General features: G+C 45.3%; 1 protein-coding gene across 12 annotated transcripts in view; it reads right to left on the bottom strand.

Moving 5' to 3' along the window:
- The window catches only part of ANKS1B (ankyrin repeat and sterile alpha motif domain containing 1B), a 746,995-nt gene that overhangs the window by 250,949 nt on the left and 475,028 nt on the right, over nucleotides 1-21,018 (bottom strand). The gene's annotated exons all lie outside the window — the stretch shown is intronic.

The raw sequence follows: 21,018 nt of genomic DNA, 5'->3' as shown, positions 1-21,018 counted from the left end.
TTAATGATTAGTACAATCTGAAAAAACATAGAAGTATTAGGATTTTGATTTTACTTTTCTAAATTCTACTAAGCTACAAATAAGTAAAGACCTGTGACTTCTCTTTCTGAATTGCCCTCAATGACACAAGTGAAGATTTTCAAGTTAACTATTAATGATAAAATTTGAAAGAATAAAATTGTAAAACCTCTGCATGTTCAGCTGTTGATGACATACCATTCATATGAATATATAAAGCAATATATAATAGTACTGGTAGGGCTGTCAAGCTATTAAAAAAATTAATTGCGATTAAACGCACTGTTAAACAATAATAGAATACCATTTATTTAAATATTTTCGGATGTTTTCTACATTTTCAAATATATTGATTTCAATTGCAACACAGAATACAAAGTGTACAGTGCTCACTTTATATTTATTTTTTATTACAAATATTTGCACTGTAAAAAAACAAAAGAAATAGTATATTTCAATTCACCGAATACAAGTCGTGATAAATGAAGTGTGTGTGGTGGGCGGGGGGGGGAGGGAGGAGGAGAGGGGTAGCTCCCTTTGATGGACAGGCACCCAGATAGTTAGCTGTAAAATCCCTCTTGGTAGCTGTTCTCTGCTTGCTTTACCTGTTGTCAAGGTTCCTCCCCCACTCTGAACTCTAGGGTACAGATGTGGGGACCTGCATGAAAACCTCCTAAGCTTACTTTTACCAGCTTAGGTTAAAACTTCCCCAAGGTACAAATTAATTTTATCCTTTGTCCTTGGAATATCCACTGCCACCACCAAACTCTAACTGGGTTTACTGGGAAACGTAGTTTGGACACGTCTTTCCTCCCAAAATCCTCCCAACCCTTGCACCCCACTTCCTGGGACAGATTTGGTAAAAATCCTCACCAATTTGCATAGGTGACCACAGACCCAAACCCTTGGATCTGAGAACAATGAAAAAGCATTCAGTTTTCTTACAAGAAGACTTTTAATAGAAATAGAAGTAAAGGAATCACCCCTGTAAAATCAGGATGGTAGATACCTTACAGGGTAATTAGATTCAAAACACAGAGAATCCCTCTAGGCAAAACCTTAAGTTACAAAAAAGACACACAGACAGAAATAGTCATTCTATTCAGCACAATTCTTTTCTCAGCCATTTAAAGAAATCATAATGTAACACATACCTAGCTAGATTACTTACTAAAAGTTCTAAGACTCCATTCTTGTTCTATCCCCGGCAAAAGCAGCATATAGACAGACACAGACCCTTTGTTTCTCTCCCTCCTCCCAGCTTTTGAAAGTATCTTGTCTCCTCATTGGTCATTTTGGTCAGGTGCCAGCGAGGTTACCTTTAGCTTCTTAACTCTTTACAGGTGAGAGGATTTTTCCTCTGAGATTTTAAAGGGGTTTACCCTTCTCTTTATATTTATGACACAGGTTTTGCTCAATAACAATGCAAAGCAGCTTTCTTTTTTGGTGGTTTGGGTTCTGTAGTTTCTGCATCAGAGTGTTGCTCTTTTAAGACTTCTGAGAGCATGCTCCACATCTCATGCCTCTCAGATTTTGGAAGGCACTTCAGATTCTTAAAGTTTGGATCAAGTGATGCAGCTATCTTTAGTAATCTCACATTGGTACATCCTCCGAAATTGCTCTAACATGAAATATATGGCAGAATGCTGGTAAAACAGAGCAGGGGACATACAATTCTCCCCCAAGGAGTTCAATCACAAATTTAATTAATGTATCTTTTTTAATAAGCGTCATCAGCATGGAAGCATGTCCTCTGGAATGGTGGGTGAAGCATGAAGGGGCATGTGAATGTTTAGCATATCTGGCACTTAAATACCTTGCAATGTCAGTTACAAAAGTGCCATGCAAATGCCTGTTCTCACTTTCTGGTGACATTGTAAATAAGAAGGGGGCAACATTATCTCCTGTAAATGTAAACAAACTTGTTGGTTTAGCGATTGGCTAAAGAAAAAGTAGGACTGAGTGGACTTGTAGGCTCTGAAGTTTTACATTGGTTTGTTTTTGAGTGCAGTTATGTAACTAAAAAAATTCTACATCTGTAAGTTGCACTTTCACGACAAAGAGATTGCACTGCAGGACTTGTATGATGTGAATTTAAAAATACTATTTCTTTTGTTTATAATTTTTACAGTACAAATATTTATAATAAAAATAATATAAACTTTGATTTCAGTTACAACACAGAATACAATATATATGAAAATGTAGGAAAAACATACAAAATATTTTATAAATTTCAATTGGTATTCTATTGTTTAAAAGTGCGATTAAAACTGCATTTAATCTTTTAAAAGATTAAAATTAATCTTGATTAATTTTTTTAGTTAATCGTCTGAGTTAACTACGATGAATCGACAGTCATAAGTACTGGATCAAACTGCATATGCCAGAAGAATGAACTACTGAATAGCATCAATGTGCAATAATATTATAAGAATCACATCGCTGAACAAAAGTGTAACTATTGCTAACTTAGTCATATATTACAGTAGTAAATTTTAAAGGAGATTTAGGAGGTTTAGAAGGCCTTATATTTTGCACAGAATTTATGGTATGTTTGAAACTTTAATATAGTGAGTGCTGGCAGCTAGTCTCCTACTTTCCTCTGCTATACACATTTTTACTTTAAGAGAACAAAACAAGTATGACAGGAGCATAATGCTTTTGAGCTTAAGTTTTAAGTGAATGACAACGTAATTTCAAAAGTAGAGAGTGCTGAACTTAAAATCTTGCTTGAACCAATTGTATTTCTTTACAGTTTATTTGAAATGTAATTTGAATTCAAGGCAGTAGAAAAAATTTAGTTTGCTTTTGAAAGCTGGAGTAGTGTTCACCGAAATATACAATGCTGTCACTTCAAATACTTGGCAGACATCTAGCACATCATGATCTTGATCTTATTTTGTTGCACTTTCCTGGAGGAACAGGCAAAACTAGGCACACTTCGGGGGCGTGGGTGTCAGTCACTGTTCTCTGGCTCTTTGTTGCACGTGCTGGATACAAAACTTTATACGATGAATGTGAGATTGTTGTCTTAGATCATAAAACAGGGACTGGCAGGTTTCCCCAGAGCTTGGGACCGCGGAAGCCCTGAGAGCTCTGATTCTGAGGCAGTCCACCTGGAGGCCGGTGCCTGACCAGGGCACCCAGTGTCCCCAGGTTCTGGAGAAGCCTGCCCTGGAGCCAGGTTGTAGGTTGAGGACTGAAAACCAGTCTTCCAGTGCTGGGATTATTGACGTCAGTGTGACCATTTTGAATTTGTGGGTTTGAACAAATTCGTTGAGTTTCCTGAGATCTAAGATAGGTCTCCATCCTCCGTTTTTCTTTTGTGTTAGAAAGTAGTGGGAGTAGAACCCTTTCCCTCTGTGCTCTGTTGGAACCTGTTCTATGGCACCTAGCTGTACAAGATGGTTTATTTCTTGTCTCAGAAGATGCTCATGAGAAGGAACCCTGAAGAGGGATGAGGAAGTGGGGTGAGTAGGGGGGATGAAGGTTAAAAAGGATAGTATATCTTGATATTATTTCCAGCACCCAACTGTCTGTGGTGATGGATGCCCATGCTAGGTAAAATGGTTGAAGTCGGAGACCCAAAGTTTGGGTATTCGATATAATTTGCTCTGGAAGTTGTGGGAGGTCGACCCTCAACCAATCATTGGTTCAGGTTGTCATGATTCCTGTTATACTGTTGGAATCATCTGCGTCTATTTGGGGGTGTATATATACCCAAAGTATGGAGTGTGGCACAGGAGTCCTTCATTGAGTGCAGGACATCATCTGTTTTTGATTAAAATAATTTCTCCCTATCCAACGGGAGATCCTCTACTTTGGTTTGCAGTTCCCGTGGGATTCCTGAGGCTCGCAGCCAGGAGGCTCTCCTCATGACTATGGCAGTAGCTATTGTACGGCTTGTTGTGTCTGCTGTATCAAGGAAAACTTGTAGTGCTGTTCAGGCTACTAGTTGTCCCTCCATCATGATGGCTTGGAAGGAACTGCTCCTTCTTTTCCTCCGGAATATTTGGTAGGAACTCATTGAGTTTTTGGTGGTAGTTTTGGTCATACTTCGCCAATAGGGCGGTATAGTTCACTGGACAGAATTGGAGTGTCACTGACGAGTATACTTTTCAGCCCAAAAGATCTAATCTCATGGCATCTTTGTCTTGAGGTGTGTTCTTAAATTGGGGCTGTTTCCCCTTCTGATTTACGGCATCCGCCACCAATGAATTTGGTTGTGGGTGGGAGATTAAAAAGTCCATGCCTTTGTTGGGGACTGTAGAGGGGCTTAGCCTGGCTCGTCCCACTTCAGGGTGGCGGGGGACCACACCGCCTCGTTATGTCCTCATGGTTGCTGTAATGGAATCAGTCCAGTTCCAGGAGTGACAAGGGAGATTCCACAAAACAATGTGCTCAATCAAGGGCGGTGAATGCCAGTGGGCAGTGGCTCAGGTCCTCAGGCAGCACTGAGCAACAGTTCTACAATTACCAAGCCCAAGGCCTGGGTCAGGGCAGGGCAGCAATGAGTCTAAGGCTCTGGCCCTTAGGCAGGGGCTGAGCTCAGCCAGGTTAACAACAAGCCCAGGCTTTTGGCTCCAAAGGGCCGGGGAGTTAGGGGGAGACTGCCACCCACAAGTTGGGTGGCAGGGGAGACGCAGGTCCACCCACTCCACTGCATCCCAGCCCAGGGCCCTAGCAGCGGCAGAAGGCCTGCCGGCGTAAGTGGGGATCCTGGCTGCAACACACTGACATTGGCACTGGCAGTGCTGCAGCCAGACTAGGGTCGGCTGCCCTCCAGCTACTTCAGAACTCCCCCTCTAGAGGTACCTGGGTCAGGATGGTGTCCTCCGGGGGCGTCAAACACCATGGGGTCCTCAGGATAATTGGTGAGGGGTAGGCTTGACAGCTCTTCTGGGCTCTGGTCAGCGTCAGGCATTGGTCTGGCGGGCCAGCCTTTGGGTCCACTGCAGGTTGCTGGGGTCTCCCAGCTGGGAGCTAGGCTGGAGGCATCTAGTCTGTCCAGTGGCTGCACTCCAAGTGAGCTCTGGCTCCATGCTTTTCTACTTCCTGTCCTGTGCCTGACCTTCTGAAGGCAGGCTCGGAGCTCTCTGGCCCCGCCCAGTTTTGTGTCTGGAAGGGCTTGTCCCTCTCCGGGGTGGTGGGGGACCACACCACCTCATTATATTCCCCCACTCAAGTCTGGCTCCCACCTGTCGGTGCCAGACTCTTCCAGACCTCCCAGGCAGGACAGAAAGTCCGCAGTCCTTACCTGCCCTATGGTGAACAGTAAAAGCACAGGGCTGTAGTGCCAGGTACCAGTGCATTATTCTTGCATTATTATTTTTCATTTTGGCCAGCCACTGGAGCGAGGTGTGGTTGGTGACCAACGTGAAGGGGTCCCCGAGGGAGGTAGTAACAAAGGGCGTCACAAGGCCATTTCACTGCAAGGCCCTCCTTCTCTACAACCGGTAGTTCTTCTCCCATGGAAACAATTTCCAGCTAAAATACAAGACCGGATATTCTTCTCCATTGATCCCCTGGGACAGGACGGCCCCAAGTCCTACCTCCAAGTCCTACCTGTCCGGAGGATGAACTCCCGGTCAAAGTCTGGGCTATATAGGACAGCTTCACAGCAGAGACTCTCTTTGAGTGTCTAAAAGGCATCTTCGCACGCCAGGGTCCAAACCACATGCCGGGGGCTGTCTTTGGTCAAAAGCCCGGTCAAGGGGTTTGTGATGGATGCGAATTGGGGAATAAAATGCTGATAGTAGCTGGCAAGTCCCAGGAACTGGCGCACTTAGCACTTCATGGTGGGTGGCGGGCAGGCCGCCAGGGCCTGAACCTTTCCCATGAAGGGCTTCACTTGTCCTCTCCCTATAGCGTTCCCAAGATATGTGGTCTCTTGCCATCCAGTACGGCATTTTTTTGGATTGGCTGTCACCCCGGCTGCCTGCAGGGACCTCAGGATCACAGCTACCCACTCTAGGTGGTCCTTCCAATGGCGGCTGTAAACAACCACATCATCCAGGTATGCTGCAGCATAGTCTCAGTGGGGTTGGAGAATGCAGTCCATCAGCCATTGAAACACGGCCAGTGCCCCATGGAGGCCGAAGGGCATCTAAGTAAATTGATACAGGCCCATTGGGGTGGCAAAAGTGATGTTTTCCCTGGAGGCTGGGTTGAGGGGGATCTGCCAGTACCCTTCACTCAGATCGAGTGTGGTGAGGAAGCAGGCCTCCCTTAGATGGCCCAGCAGTTCATCTACACAGGACATCGGATATGCATTGAATTTTGAAATGGCATTGACACGTTAGAAGTTGATACAGAAGCGCCGTGTTCCATCAGGCTTGGATACCAGCACTACTGGGCTGCGCCATTCGCTTTGTGATGGTTCAATGATTCCCAGGTCTAACAGCCTGTACTTCCTCTTCAACGACTTGCTGCATGCGGTATGGCAAGGGCCTGGTTGGCTCACGGATCACCACCCCAAGTTCCGTCTGAATGGTATGAACAACTAGGATTCTGTAGCCCGGTTGGACTGTGAAGGTTCACGGAAACACCTGCAGGAGGCACTGGGTCTGCTTACGTTGCCCCTTGGTACGTGTCTCCCTGAGCTGGAGTCCCACAGGGTCCTCTGTCAGGAGTACACGGGGGCCCAGCTCTGGCTCCAGTGGGTAAGGGTTAATTAATAGCCCCTCTCACTCCCGTCAGGGCTTCAGAAGGTTGACATGATATAGTTGAGTTTTCTTGTGCCAGTCGGGCTGGTTGACCTCAAAGGTGATGGGCCTGACCTTTCGGACCACCTCATAGGGCCCTTGCCAACGGGCCAGTAGCTTTGACTCGCTCAAGGAGGAGGAGGAGCAGGACCCAATTGCCGGGTTTGAAGCCGTGGAGCCAGGTGTCCCCGTTATAGGCTTGGGCCTAAGCTTCCTGCGTGGCCTTCAAGTTTTTCCAAGCCAGGGCTCTTGCTTGAGAGAAGCGTTCCTGGAGCTGGAGGATGTACTTCAGGAGGCCCTGGGTCAGTGATGGGGCTTGCTCCCATATCTCTCGCATGAGGTTCAGCAGCCCCCTGCAGGCAACATCCATACAATAGCTCAAAAAATTTTGTGGAGGATTGGGGCACCTCACAGACTGCCAAAAGCAAGGGCAGGAGTAGCTGATCCCACCAGCGTAGGTCTTCTGGGGGAAACTTGCACAGCATTTCCTTCAGGGTGTAGCTAAACCGTTCAACCAAGCCGTCGGTTTGCAGGTGGTAGATGGAGATGCACAGCTGCTTAATCCCCAGGAGCTCGCAAACCTGCCGCAGCAGCTGGGAGGTGAAGTTGGTGGCCTAGTCAATGAGGATTTCCTGGGGATTTCCCACATGAGTGATGACCTTCATGAGTTCATCAGCGATGGTTTGGGCGATAATGCTCCAGAGCTGTACTGCTCCTGGGAAATGGGTGGCATAGTTCATGATGACCAGCACATACTGAAATCCATCAGTGCTTTTCGGAAGGGGGCCCACCAAGTCCACGGCCACTTGATTGAACGGCATTTCTACAATGGGCATGGGGATCAACAAGGCCTTGGGCCTCCATGGGGGGGGCAGCTGGCTGACATTCTGGACAGGAACTGCAATAGTTCCTCACCTCCTGGTGCACACCGGGCACGTGTGAATTCAGAATTCTGAACCACGTCAGAATTCAGGTGAGAGACTTTTCCTGGCCCAAGTGCCCTGCAACCAGGATGTCGTGGGCGAGTTACATTACAGCTTGTTGGTGACATCGAGGCACAAGCAGTTGGGTCTGGAGCTCTCCAGTGTGGGGGTCTTGTTCTACCCGATAGAGATGGTCGCAATGCAACTCAAAATGAGGCCACAGCTTTGCCCGGTACGGATTGATCAGGGTCCCATCGATGGCTGCTAGCCACTCATACATTCGACTGAGGGTGGGGTCCTCCATTTGGTCCTGGAAAAAGTCACTGTTAAGCACGGATTCAATGGCAGGCCCTGGCGGGGGGTCCTTGGACTCTCCTCCAAGTCCGTTGCGGTCTGGTTCCTCCCCCTCCTTGAAGCGGGTCTCAGGGCAGCCCCCTTCTAGTGCTGGGGTGACCTCAGGGCCTTTCTCGGCATTTGAGCAAAGGACCTCTGGGAACTCGGGCCAATCATGTCCCAGGATCACTGGGTAGGCTAATCGAGGAGCTAGGCCAAGCACCATTAGCCATTTGACCCCATCCACAGTTAGCCAGACTCGGGCACTGGGGTAGGGCCGTACATCACCGTGGATGCATTGCAGTCAGATCATCCCCAGGTGCGGGTCAGCTAGGAGGCCTAAACTTTGGCAGATTAGCGTCTGGCCTCAGCCTGAATCAATCAGGGCCGGGGTCGGGCAATCTCCGACAACTACTAGCACCATAATCTTGGTGGCCTGCGGCCCGTTGGGCGCAGGTTTCTCCAGTGCAAACATGACTGAAGCTGCTGTCCATCTTGGTGCAGTCCCATTGCAGGGGTCTGTATTTCCCACAGGAGAAACATAGTCTGATCTTTGGATGCCCAGGCCAGGTGGACGCTCCCACTGTGCTCCTTGGGAGGCTTCAATTGGTCCCCCTGGGGGCGCTGGGGCTTGTTGAACTGGCACCTTGGGATGTCTACACTGGGGCTCCTGGCCCTGTAAAGGGTTCTCCAGTTCTGTTCAGGTGCTCCCCTTCTTCTCTAGGTTAGGGTGCTTGGGCCCTTGTGGATGGGCTCGAACAGCTGGTCCCCCCGGGGCTTCAGCTGCGAAGAAAACCTCCATCACAGTGACGGCAGCAGCCAGCATTGCAGGCCGATGGCAGAGGACCCAGGTACTTCCTCGCGGCGGGAGGATGTGGATGAATTGTTCCAGAATAACTTGCTCAGTGAGGTTGTCTAGGGTTTGCCTCTCGGGCGGTAGCCACCACTTGCATGCCTCCCTCAGCTCCTGGGCCACCAACCAGGGTCGGGTGCCCACAGGGTATGTCAGTCTCCGGAACTGCTGCCAGAAGGTTTCCAGGCTGATGTCCAAGGCATCTAGGATTGCCGCCTTTACCCAGGTGTAGTCCTGTGCCTCCTCCATTGATAGCCCTTGGTACACGGTTTGGGCAGTCCCGGTCAGCTACGAGGCCAGGAGGGTGGCCCATTGGTCTCGGACCCACCCTGCGACTAATGCCACCTTTTCAAAGGTCATGGGGAAGGCCTCGGGGTCATTGCTGGGGCCCATCTTGGTCAGCTGGATCAACGGGGATGTAGTGGATGGCCCAGTGGCGTCTCCTGGCTGGGGTTCCGTAGGATGGGGGAGCAGAGTCGCCAACTGCTGCAGGCATTGTTGCTGGTGGTTCCAGTTCTGGTGTCCCAGCTCCAATATCAGCTATTGCTGCTGTGTCCCTAACTGCTGGACCAGCTACTGCTGCTGTTGAAGCTGGGGTGCTTCCTGCTGCTGGCTCTTGGCCAGGAACTTAATGAGCTTGTCCATGTCCATGGTCATCCTGGGCACGTTCCTCTTCAGACCCCTTCTCACAGGGGTCAGGGGACCATTGCCCACATTCTCCATCACATGTAGAGGGGCTTAACAGGGCTCGTCCCTCTCCGAGGTGGCGGGGGACCACACTGCCTCATTATGTCCTCACGGTTGCTGGTGTGGAATCAGTCTGGTCACGGGAGTCTCTCACAGGGGTGACCAGGAAGATGCCACAAAACAGTTATTCATGCCCAATCGTGTATTGGCAGCTCCTCCAGGTAACTGGTGACGGGTGGGCTTGGCAGTTCTTCAGGTGTTGGTCGGGCGGGCCAGTCTTTGGCTCCGCCGCCAGTTGCCGGGGTCTCCCAGCTGGGAGCTAGGCGGGAGGCATCTGGCCTCTCCAGCGGCTGTGCCCCGAGTGAACTCTGTCCCCATGCTTTTCTACTTCCTGTCCTGCGCCTGACCCTCTGGGAGGTGGGCTCATAGCTCTCTGGCCCCACCCACTCTGGTGTCTGGGGCGGTGGAGGACCACACCGCCTCGTTACAGGGACATACATTTTCTGTCAGCTCTTTTGCTCATAGGTGGTATGGTGGCTGGTGTTTGCCATACTGTTTCCGCTGGTTCCATCAGTGTGTCCTTCACTGATAGTGCTATTTTCGTTGTGGATGCTGGGTGTAGAATTTTTAATAGTTGGTGTCATAAAAATAAAGGGAAGGGTAAACCCCTTTAAAATCCCTCCTGGCCAGAGGAAAAATCCTCTCATCTGTAAAGGGTTAAGAAGCTAAAGGTAACCTCGCTGGCACCTGACCAAAATGACCAATGAGGAGACAAGATACTTTCAAAAGCTGGGAGGAGGGAGAGAAACAAAGGGTCTGTGTCTGACTGTATGCCGCTTTTGCCAGGGACAGGACAGGAATGGAGTCTTAGAACTTTTAGTAAGTAATCTAGCTAGGTATGTGTTACATTATGATTTCTTTAAATGGCTGAGAAAAGAATTGTGCTGAATAGAATGACTATTCCTGTCTGTGTGTCTTTTGTAACTTAAGGTTTTGCCTAGAGGGATTCTCTATGTTTTGAATCTAATTACCCTGTAAGGTATCTACCATCCTGATTTTACAGGGGTGATTCCTTTACTTCTATTAAAAGTCTTCTCATAAGAAAACTGAATGCTTTTTCATTGTTCTAAAATCCAAGGGTTTGGGTCTGTGGTCACCTATGCAAATTGGTGAGGATTTTTACCAAACCTTTCCCAGGAAGTGGGGTGCAAGGGTTGGGAGGATTTTGGGGGGAAAGACGTGTCCAAACTACGTTTCCCAGTAAACCCAGATAAAGTTTGGTGGTGGCAGTGGAAATCCAAGGGCAAAGGGTAAAATTAATTTGTACCTTGGGGAAGTTTTAACCTAAGCTGGTAAAAGTAAGCTTAGGAGGTTTTCATGCAGGTCCCCACATCTGTACCCTAGAGTTCAGAGTTGGGAAGGAACACTGACAGTTGGTGTTGACTCTCAGTCACCAAGCCCCCAGAAGGGAGTCTCCAGGCACCTCCACTCTGGATAAAGCAAGTAATCTTTCCTCCAACAAATCGAGGAAAGGGGAAACATCACTGACACAGGGAGAACCATTAAAGAGAAAACGGTCTCCAGCAAGATCACTGCCCTCAGTGCCAATGGCTTGCAGGGTGAGCATGTTCGATGCTCCGGGCACCTCCGGCACCGCCTGCACCAGGAATATGAACAGTAAAGACAAGGAATTGAGTGGCAGGCATAAGACAGCCTCCTTCTCCACAGCACTGACCACTCCCAGGAAGGGCACAGTGCTGATAGCACCGAAAACAACAATGCTACCCCTGATACAGCCTCCTATGGAGCAAGGACCCACAAGATCTAAACCGCCAACATCAGCACTGACCAAAGCCACTCAGAAGAGGGCGGCACCAATGCAGGTGCCTGACCATATCTACTTGGCACCAACTACCTCAGCTCCAGACATGCTAATAATCGCTCTACCAGGCTCTCCCATCTCAGCACCGACCGCCCCCTGGGACCGCCAGCACCAAAAAAAAACCAGGACTCAACGTCCATACTGCACTTCTCAAGCAATGAGGAGAATGACATGGAGGAGGGAGTATTCTACTCCAGACACTCCTCCCCTTCCAGTATCAAACCTCAACCATCCCACACAAGTGCCAGGGACCATCCTCACAGAGACATACCCCCATGGATGTTCCCATGCTTTTCATTCCTGATGCAATGGGCACACTGGGACCCATGGTCGGCATACAGATCACAGCTGCAAAGGAGTCACTCTCCTCTCTCTCTCTCCCCCTCTCCCTCTCCCTCTATATATGTATGTATCTATATATATATATATATCTATATATCTTGACTTTAGCAAAGCTTTTGATACGGTCTCCCACAGTATTCTTGCCAGCAAGTTAAAAAAGTATTGATTGGATGAACGGACTATAAGGTGGATAGAAAGCTGGCTAGATTGTCAGGCTCAATGAGTAGTGGTCAACGGTTCGATGTCTAGTTGGCAGCCACCATCAAGCGGAGTGTCCCGGGGTCTGTCCTGGGGCCAGTTTTGTTCAACATCTTCATTAATGATCTGGATGATGGGATGGAATGCACCCTCAGCAAGTTCGTGGATGATACTAAGCTGGGGGGAGAGGTAGACACTCTGGAGGGTAGAGATAGGGTCCAGAGTGACCTAGACAAATTGGAGGATTGGGCCAAAAGAAATCTGATCAGGTTCAACAAGGACAAGTGCAGAGTTCTGCACTTAGGACAGAAGAATCCCATGCACTACTACAGGCTGGGGACCGACTGGCTAAGCAGCAGTTCTGCAGAAAAAGACCTGGGGATTACAGTGGATGAGAAGCTGGATATGAGTCAACAGTGTGCCCTTGTTGCCAAGACGGCTAACGGCATATTGGGCTGCATTAGTAGGAGCATTGCCAGCAGTTCGAGGGGAAGTGATTATTCCCATCTATTCAGCACTGGTGAGGCCATGTCTGTAGTACTGCGTCCAGTTTTGGGCCCCCTGCTACAGAAAGGATGTGGACAAATTGGAGAGTGTCCAGGGGAGGGCAATGAAAATGATTAGGGGCCTAGGGCACTTGACTTATGAGGAGAGGCTAAGGGAACTGCGCTTATTTAGTCTGCAGAAGAGAAGAGTGAGGGGGGGATTTGATAGCAGACTTCAATTATCTGAAGGGGGTTCCAAAGAGGATGGAGCCTGACTGTTCTCAGTGGTGGCAGATGACAGACCAAGGAGCAATTGTCTCAAGTTGCAGTGGGGGAGGTCTAGGTTGGATATTAGGAAACACTATTTCGCTAGGAGGATGGTGAAGCACTCGAATGGGTTACCTAGGGAAGTGGTGGAATCTCCATTCTTAGAGGTTTTTAAGTCCCGGCTTGACAAAACCCTGGCTGGAATGAGTTAGTTGGTGTTGGTTCTGCTTTGGGCAGGGGGTGGGACTAGATTACCTCCTGAGGTCTCTCCCAACCCTAATCTTCTATGATTCAAAGAAAGCAGATACAACCCCCTAAGGAGATGGCCACAGGACCCTCTGAGGCACCTGAGGACACAGTAGAGGAGTTGGAAGACACTACACAGGTCCTGTCACGAGAACATAGCTCCTCTTCATCCCCAGATGAGTCAGTCATGACCCCCCTCCCCACCCACAGTAGTGGACGACTCAAAACAATTCCAAGAATTGTTTAGAAAGATGGCACAAAGCCAAAACATCACACTTGAAGAGGTGACTGAGAGAAAAGGGTACTTGTTCTATCCAGGGACGAGGTGCCTGGAGACCCCCTGCCTGGTGGCTTGCTAGTGTCCAATGGAGGAGTAAGGGATTTTTCCATTAGGACCATTTTTAGTCTAAGATCCCTGTCTCTCCTCGCTCTGGCTTTGAGTGGGCGCATTTCTGGGGAATGTGCACTTCCCCTAAACAACGGACGCATTGTGAGCGGCCGTCTGAAGAGGTATCGCGTCCTTGCACAAAGTACATCTTTTGAATCTAGGCAAGCCTGGCATTATCTTTTTCTAATTTCCTAATTAAACAGAAATAAAGAAGGAGAGGGATCTCTCCGAGGTGTGTGTGTGTTTGTTTTTTGAAGTCTAAATAGTTTTAAACTGAAGCTTAAGACCATTTCTACACTATCTACTAACTATAACTAACTAAACCCTAATTGCTATCTAAATTGTTCTATTTCTCCATTTTAGGTCGTTTTAAGACACTGCTGTTGGAGCTCCATCTGCAGCTGAGGATGAAAAGGAACTGAAGGGGTCGGGAAGTGTGAGCACCAATGGTACCACAAAGCAGCTACTATGCACGCGCATCCCAACCAGGCACTGCTACCAAAAGTCTCTGATAAGCAGTGCCAGGATGCACCGACACCTAAAGTGGAGCACGCACAGGGACAGAAAAAAGAGCAGTTGCTTCAAACCCCAGATTTCAATAAGAAAAAAACAACTGTAGCTTCAAAGGAAATCCAAGACAAAAGGTTAAATACCAGTTGAAAGCTGATTAATTGGAACAACTGAGAAGAGAGAGACCAATACAGAATAAAGAGGACTGCCTGAAGTAAGACAGTGTCCTAGAAAGAGCTGGAGCAGCACTGGGAAAAATCTGGGGCACAACTTCTGAGAAGATTCTGAAGGGAAATGAGCCAATAGTAATTGAAATAGAACACAGGAAAGGACTCAAGTCCTACTACAGATGTCCTCGGAGTACAAAAAAAATCTGAGAATAAGGGGAGTTCCAAATGTCTTACGCAAGGAAGCTAAGACTCAAAAGTAGGAATCCTGTGTGTATGGTGTCTTTTAAAGAACAGTATTTTCCGCAAAGGCATAGCCAAACACAACATTGGAAATAAAAGATTTGATTTAAGAGGCTATGTGACTTTATTTGCAATTTTTGTTTTTTAGTTCTGGACATATTGTGTGCCTTTTTAAGGGGATTACACGTTAGAAAATGCAACTGAATTTGATTAGATAACTATGAACACCATTCCCATTGTACATAATACAGTAAACTACAAACAGCTTCTTTGTAGCTAGGAGGTTCTTTTTGTTTGTTTTGTTTTTCATACAATGTGAGTGTGTTTTTTAGCAGTGATATGAATAGACAATGGTGAGAAAACTTGTTGCTTTGCTGTTGATGCGGACAGTTTTGAACATTAATTCCAGATCTACTGTCATGATTCAACATTTAGTGGCCATTTATAAAGCATTTCCATGTGATTGTAGTGATCGTGAAAGGACAGTAGTATAGTAAGGACAGTAGCAGGCCAGGCTTCCCCACACCGTACCACCAACATGCCTCAAACCTTTGACCTGGAGGGAGCACCTCTAAGAGTAAGAGGACAATTTGACACAGCTGGTCCTTGGCCTCTTGCTGGTACTACCGAAAAAGACAGCTGTAACCTCTCATCTCTCTCTCCATTCTATCCAAAACAATGGAGTTAAAAAAAATCACATGGCTATCCCATTCCTCCAAATGTTCCTTCAAACCCTTTCATTAGCTTCTCATTCTCCATATTAAATTACTTGTTTTAACCATCAAGGATCTGGACAAGTCCATTCTTGCCTAAGGGTAAAATTTTCAAAAGTGCCTCATTAAGGACTTTTCTACACTGACATTTAGTTTGCAGCAAGTTGGGATGTTAATCTACCCGCAGTAGCCTGCTGTGCACTAGATGTCCCCCTATATCTCTATACTTGTCTGCGCTTCCTTTTACCTGTGCACTGTGTGAATTCCCTCTTCAAATGGGACTTGTACTTCCTCTTCACTTAGGTGCTTTTGAAAATTCCACCCCTAAAACTTAAATTCTATTTTTTAAATATATTGTGATAATTGGGCCTACAAATTTACCCTAATTGTAAACTAAACTGTAAAAAGTGAGCAGAAATTCATAAATGGTCACAAACAATTTTATATATCAGATCATTAAGAAAAGATGTAAGGAGGAGATAGAAAGACTGAATTAATTTAAACAGAAAGGGTTTTACTAATATCACACAAGAACAATGTTGAAATTGTGACTGGTAATCAAGAGGAATAGAAGACCAGAAATCAATGGACCAAAGTCGGTATGTCAGAAATTCGGCCTATTTGTGGACAAAATACTAAGAGGAGAGACTCTTCCACCCAACACTTTCTTTTGGAGTTCTTAAAAAGAAAAGACTTTTGGGAAGAAGCAACTGTCTGCCAATAACCACTGCAGCAAGCTTTATCATCAGGGTTGCCACCTCCACTATCTTCTGGGACCTTCTTCATCCTAATCCTGAGAAATGTCTTGACCAGACTAGGCCAAAAAGGAGGACCCAAATAACACCGCCACCTCTACTGGCACCGGTTAAATCCCAAACATTACCTGGGATGGGACTTCATCTCCTACTTCTCCCCTCCTTCCTGTGCGTCTTTTCCCTTCCCCACCTCATTTCTTTTCTTTCTCATCTCTCTTCTTTTGCCTTCTGTGTAATAAGAGTCTATCTTAGCTGGCAACGATGCTATAAGCCTGTGACTAAAGAGGCAACTAAAAACAATGCCCAAAAACAGCTGCTACAAGTTTGCCAGAGTGGCTGATAAGACTATGTGCTGCGCTTGTGTTTTTCCAGCAGTGAGGCTGCAAACCAGAGACAGAAGCTGCATTTTCTATCTTTCCTATTCTTTTCTATCCCCTTTTGTGTGTGATTGTCTTGTTTTGTCTTTATAAGAAACAGGACTGATTTGTAACATCATCAACAGCTCCAGACCATCTCAACTAACTTCTCCTTTCCCAAGAAAGGACAGCAGATACCATCTTTAATACCATCTAAGAAACTGTCTAACAAGGGGCCTTTCTTTCTCAAAACTCTTCAGCTAAAGGGAAAGGGAACAAGGGATGTTGTTAAAATAAAAGCTTTATTTAATACACTTCAAATGCTTTAACTGTTTTTCTTTCTTTTCTGTATCTTTAACAAACTTTAAAAGACTGTTTAATGGTGCATTTGCCATCATGCTAAGCAGGCTAAGGTCTCCGTATACCAAGCCCCAAACCTGTTTAAAACTATTTAATGTTCGACAATGACTGGGCTATGTTAACACCTTTAATTCTTTGGGCCCTTTATTCCATCCTAATTAATATATTTCCCTTCACTCAGAAACAAATGACCCAGATTTTGTCAAACTCTGTTAAGAAATTTGCTCTCAAGCTAGGACCAGGTATGATATATTTCAATTGAAAAGCAATAATTTCACAAGTTATATTTGTACAGAAATCCCTTCTCACCCTAAACTAATAGTAATGAGCCATATGCTGCTCTTATTTAGACTCATATAAATCTTGAGTAACTCTATTAACTTCAGTGGAGTTACTCCACACATACATCAGTGAGTGACCAGAATTTGGTCCAGTATCTCCAACCCAACACTATAATAAAAAAATGGCATTATGAAAGCAGTAATCTGATTGGATGATTCCAACTATGTTTATCTGTTATAGCTATACTATACTCTGGTCTCTCAACCAATTTCTCCTCAGATAAATCATTACTAAGGGAAAAACAGTAACATATTTTAAAGATTCTAGGTTAAATCCACTTTGTTATACTGGTATAAATACAGTATAGGGGAGTATAGAATGAAATTTGTCTATTTTTAAAAAAAAAGTAATTTTTTTTCTAATTCTAAAATATTGTAAGCTTTAGCAGGTAAGCTCCTAAATCTTTCACTGGTGTCAGAAATACAAAAGTTTCATTACTCAGCAGGCAACCAGCATCTAAGCATCAAAGGACAGTTTTCATTTTACACTACTGGCTCTCTGCTGCATTTCCAATCCTATTTCCACAAAAATGAAGGTTGGATCAGGTAAGGGAAAGCTTTAAAAAGATCAACATTTTCAAAGTATTCTTGTCAGCAAGTTAAAGAAGTACGGGCTGGATGAATGCACTATAAGGTGGGTAGAAAGTTGGCTAGATTGTCGGGCTCAACGGGTAGTGATCAATGGCTCCATTATGAAAGCAGTAATCTGACTGGATGATTCCAACTATGTTTATCTGTTATAGCTATACTATACTCTGGTCTCTCAACCAATTTCTCCTCAGATAAATCATTACTAAGGGAAAAACAGTAACATATTTTACTTATATTTTATACTTTAATACTTTTATATTTAACATATTCTAGTTGGCAGCCGGTGTCAAGTGGAGTGCCCCAGGGGTCGGTCCTAGGGCCGGTTTTGTTCAATATCTTCATAAATGATCTGCAGGATGGTGTGGATTGCACTCTCAGCAAATTTGCGGATGATACTAAACTGGGAGGAGTGGTAGATACGCTGGAGGGCAGGGATAGGATACAGAGGGACCGAGACAAATTGGAGGATTGGGCCAAAAGAAATCTGATGAGGTTCAATAAGGATAAGTGCAGGGTCCTGCACTTAGGACGGAAGAACCCAATGCACAGCTACAGACTAGGGACCGAATGGCTAGGTAGCAGTTCTGCAGAAAAGGACCTAGGGGTGACAGTGGACGAGAAGCTGGATATGAGTCAGCAGTGTGCCCTTGTTGCCAAGAAGGCCAATGGTATTTTGGGATGTATAAGTAGGGGCATAGCGAGCAGATCGAGGGACGTGATCATCCCCCTCTATTCGACATTGGTGAGGCCTCATCTGGAGTACTGTGTCCAGTTTTGGGCCCCACACTACAAGAAGGATGTGGATAAATTGGAAGGAGTCCAGCGAAGGGCAACAAAAATGATTAGGGGTCTGGAACACATGACTTATGAGGAGAGGCTGAGGGAACTGGGATTGTTTAGTCTGCAGAAGAGAAGAATGAGGGGGGATTTGATAGCTGCTTTCAACTACCTGAGAGGTGGTTCCAGAGAGGATGGTTCTAGACTATTCTCAGTGGTAGAAGGTGACAGGACAAGGAGTAATGGTCTCAAGTTGCAGTGGGGGAGGTTTAGGTTGGATATTAGGAAAAACTTTTTCACTAGGAGGGTGGTGAAACACTGGAATGCGTTGCCTAGGGAGGTGGTGGAATCTCCTTCCTTAGAAGTTTTTAAGGTCAGGCTTGACAAAGCCCTGGCTGGGATGATTTAATTGGGGATTGGTCCTGCTTTTGAGCAGGGGGTTGGACTAGATAACCTCCTGAGGTCCCTTCCAACCCTAATATTCTATGATTCTATGAAAGTCTAACATTAGATTTGTCACTTGTTATTTTACTCTCTAAGCTTATCCGGCAGTTTCGGATGCAAGAAGGTGGGTTTGAAGTAGTGTCAAGACATAAGAGTTTCTCAAAAAAAAGCACTTCTTCCTTCCTTCGGTGTTCTAGTTATAGACAAATCACAGGAGGAGAAATACAAAAAAGTCTCACAAGAACTCCTGGAAGTTTTAAAAGAATTGTGAATGGAAGTAGGGAAGCTTTAAAAGCAAGTTAAATTAAAAGCTTTTTATCTATCATCACTCATAGAACCATAGGGTTAGAAGAGACTGCAAAAGGGTCTTCTAGGCTAAATCCCTGCCAAGATGCAGGATTTTTTGGGTCTAAACCATCCACGACAGATGGCTATCCAGCCTCCTTTTGAAAACCTCAAGTGAAGGAGCTTCCACAGCCTTCTTAGGCAGTCTGTTACATTGTCCTACTGTTCTTACATGTTTGGGTATTTTAACACACTTTAAAATGTATATACTTATCTTGAAAATATGATAGGGCTGGACTCATGAACAGTTTAACAAATATGCTAGTGCTGTATGTTTCCCTGCAGGATGTGAAAGGATTTTCAAAATTTGCAGTGTGCTATTGAGAATATAACCAGGATGAGCTCTATTAGATAATAGTTGTTATAATACTGATTTATGGGTCATATAGCTTCCTTTGCAGCTCTGCCTTAAAATAACCTGGGTTTTGAATAGAAAATGATGTACTGTTTCTGTGTAAGCTCTCTTGTGTTGCAAAGTCATTTAAATAAAGAGTTGTGATGCACAGCTTTTGCTTCCATCCTCCTTCATTTTGGTATAATATTTCTGCATTAAAGATGCATTAAGAACGTGATCTTTTTGGACTATTTTTTGCTGCAGCTAGCAACCTCTAAACACCCTCTGACTGTTATACAGCACTGATTCCAGTCATTCAAAGGTATTTAACTATCTCAGATTTACAGAATGTGGATTCTAACAGGAAATTGCATGACTCATTTGTTCTCAGAAACAGCTGGTTTTGAGAGTTCATTTAGAGCTTGACTCTGCCATCCTTACTCATACTGAGTAGTACCTCATGCCTCAAGGAGTCCCTACTTCTAAAGTAAGGTAACTACTCAATAGGAATATGTGTGGCAGAATCTTTGAGTCTCTAGCTCCACATACAGTAAGCACAATTAGAAACGGACGTTTATCATTTTCTGTATTTGTGCAAGTTGTGGATTTTTTGTCAAATTTGTTTTGCAAATATGGAACAGATCATGGGATTTAGCATAGGAACTTCATGTACGTCTAGGGCTGAATAATAAAAATAACCAGGATAGTGGGAATTAATTTTGGCATGTCTTGTATACTGTTTCTAGTCTAGCCTTCAGAACTTGTAGTCTTCATGAATCCCATTTATTAAGTGCAGATCTCACTAACATATAATATTACAAAATCCTGTTACTAGCTTTTGAGTTAGATGAAAAAAAAGCATGCCCGTCCACTAAAAAAAAAATAAAAAAAGGAAACATACAGACAAACTATTTCAGTGGTACAGAGCTAACAATAAAAGTAAAAAAATGATGTTAACAATGTTACAGCTAAAAAAAAAAAAAGCCAGAAACTCAAGAAATTCACAGTTAAAATTTAAACACCAAACTTAATTCAGCACCTTAACCTACCCTCTGCCTATAAACTAATCTATTTCCTAGTCCTTCTTACCTCCATCTATATTCCCAATACAGTCCATGGAATACATATCACTATCTTTAATCATGCTGAACTACATATAGACTGTGACCGTCTACATACAAGGATGCACCAGAAGCTCACTCTTCAAGTCCATCTTCTCAGTACAGGCCAGATCATCTTATTCTTCACAAGAGGCCCCAAGACCACATCTTTCCTTATCCATCCATGCACCAGAAAGCCTATTTCACCTAATTCATCTTCACTGTACAGACGGGAAAAATCTTTTATTTGCTCTGCACACATTCCCTGTAGGGGTCAGAGACTGGATACAGAGCTCCATCTTTACCTTGATCGTTCTGTACATGCTATCCACAAACACATACACCTTACAATGGGCTTTGTTCCTGCTCTATCTTCTACAGAGCCAATATGCATGAGGGCCCTGCTTGGCCTCAGGCAGAATACAACTTGGCCTAGCATGATTCCCTTAGATGGCTTCCAAAATCATGTGACAACCTTCAGGGTCACAATATGCCCAGTCCATCTTCTCAGGTTTCTGCACAAGGCAAAGTTAGCAAGAAGCAGGTATTAGCAATCAGCTGTGAACTACCCACTGGCAAATTTTGGTGTTCCATCTAGCATGTAGTTTAAATCCCAAAGATACAATCGTAGTCTCTTAGCATGCTTGACACAT

This window comes from Lepidochelys kempii, chromosome 1, assembly GCF_965140265.1.
Source record: "Lepidochelys kempii isolate rLepKem1 chromosome 1, rLepKem1.hap2, whole genome shotgun sequence".
In the NCBI taxonomy this organism is placed as follows: domain Eukaryota; kingdom Metazoa; phylum Chordata; order Testudines; family Cheloniidae; genus Lepidochelys; species Lepidochelys kempii.
The sequence above is the reverse complement of the archived record's forward strand: the minus strand, read 5'-3'. Positions and strand labels throughout refer to the sequence as shown.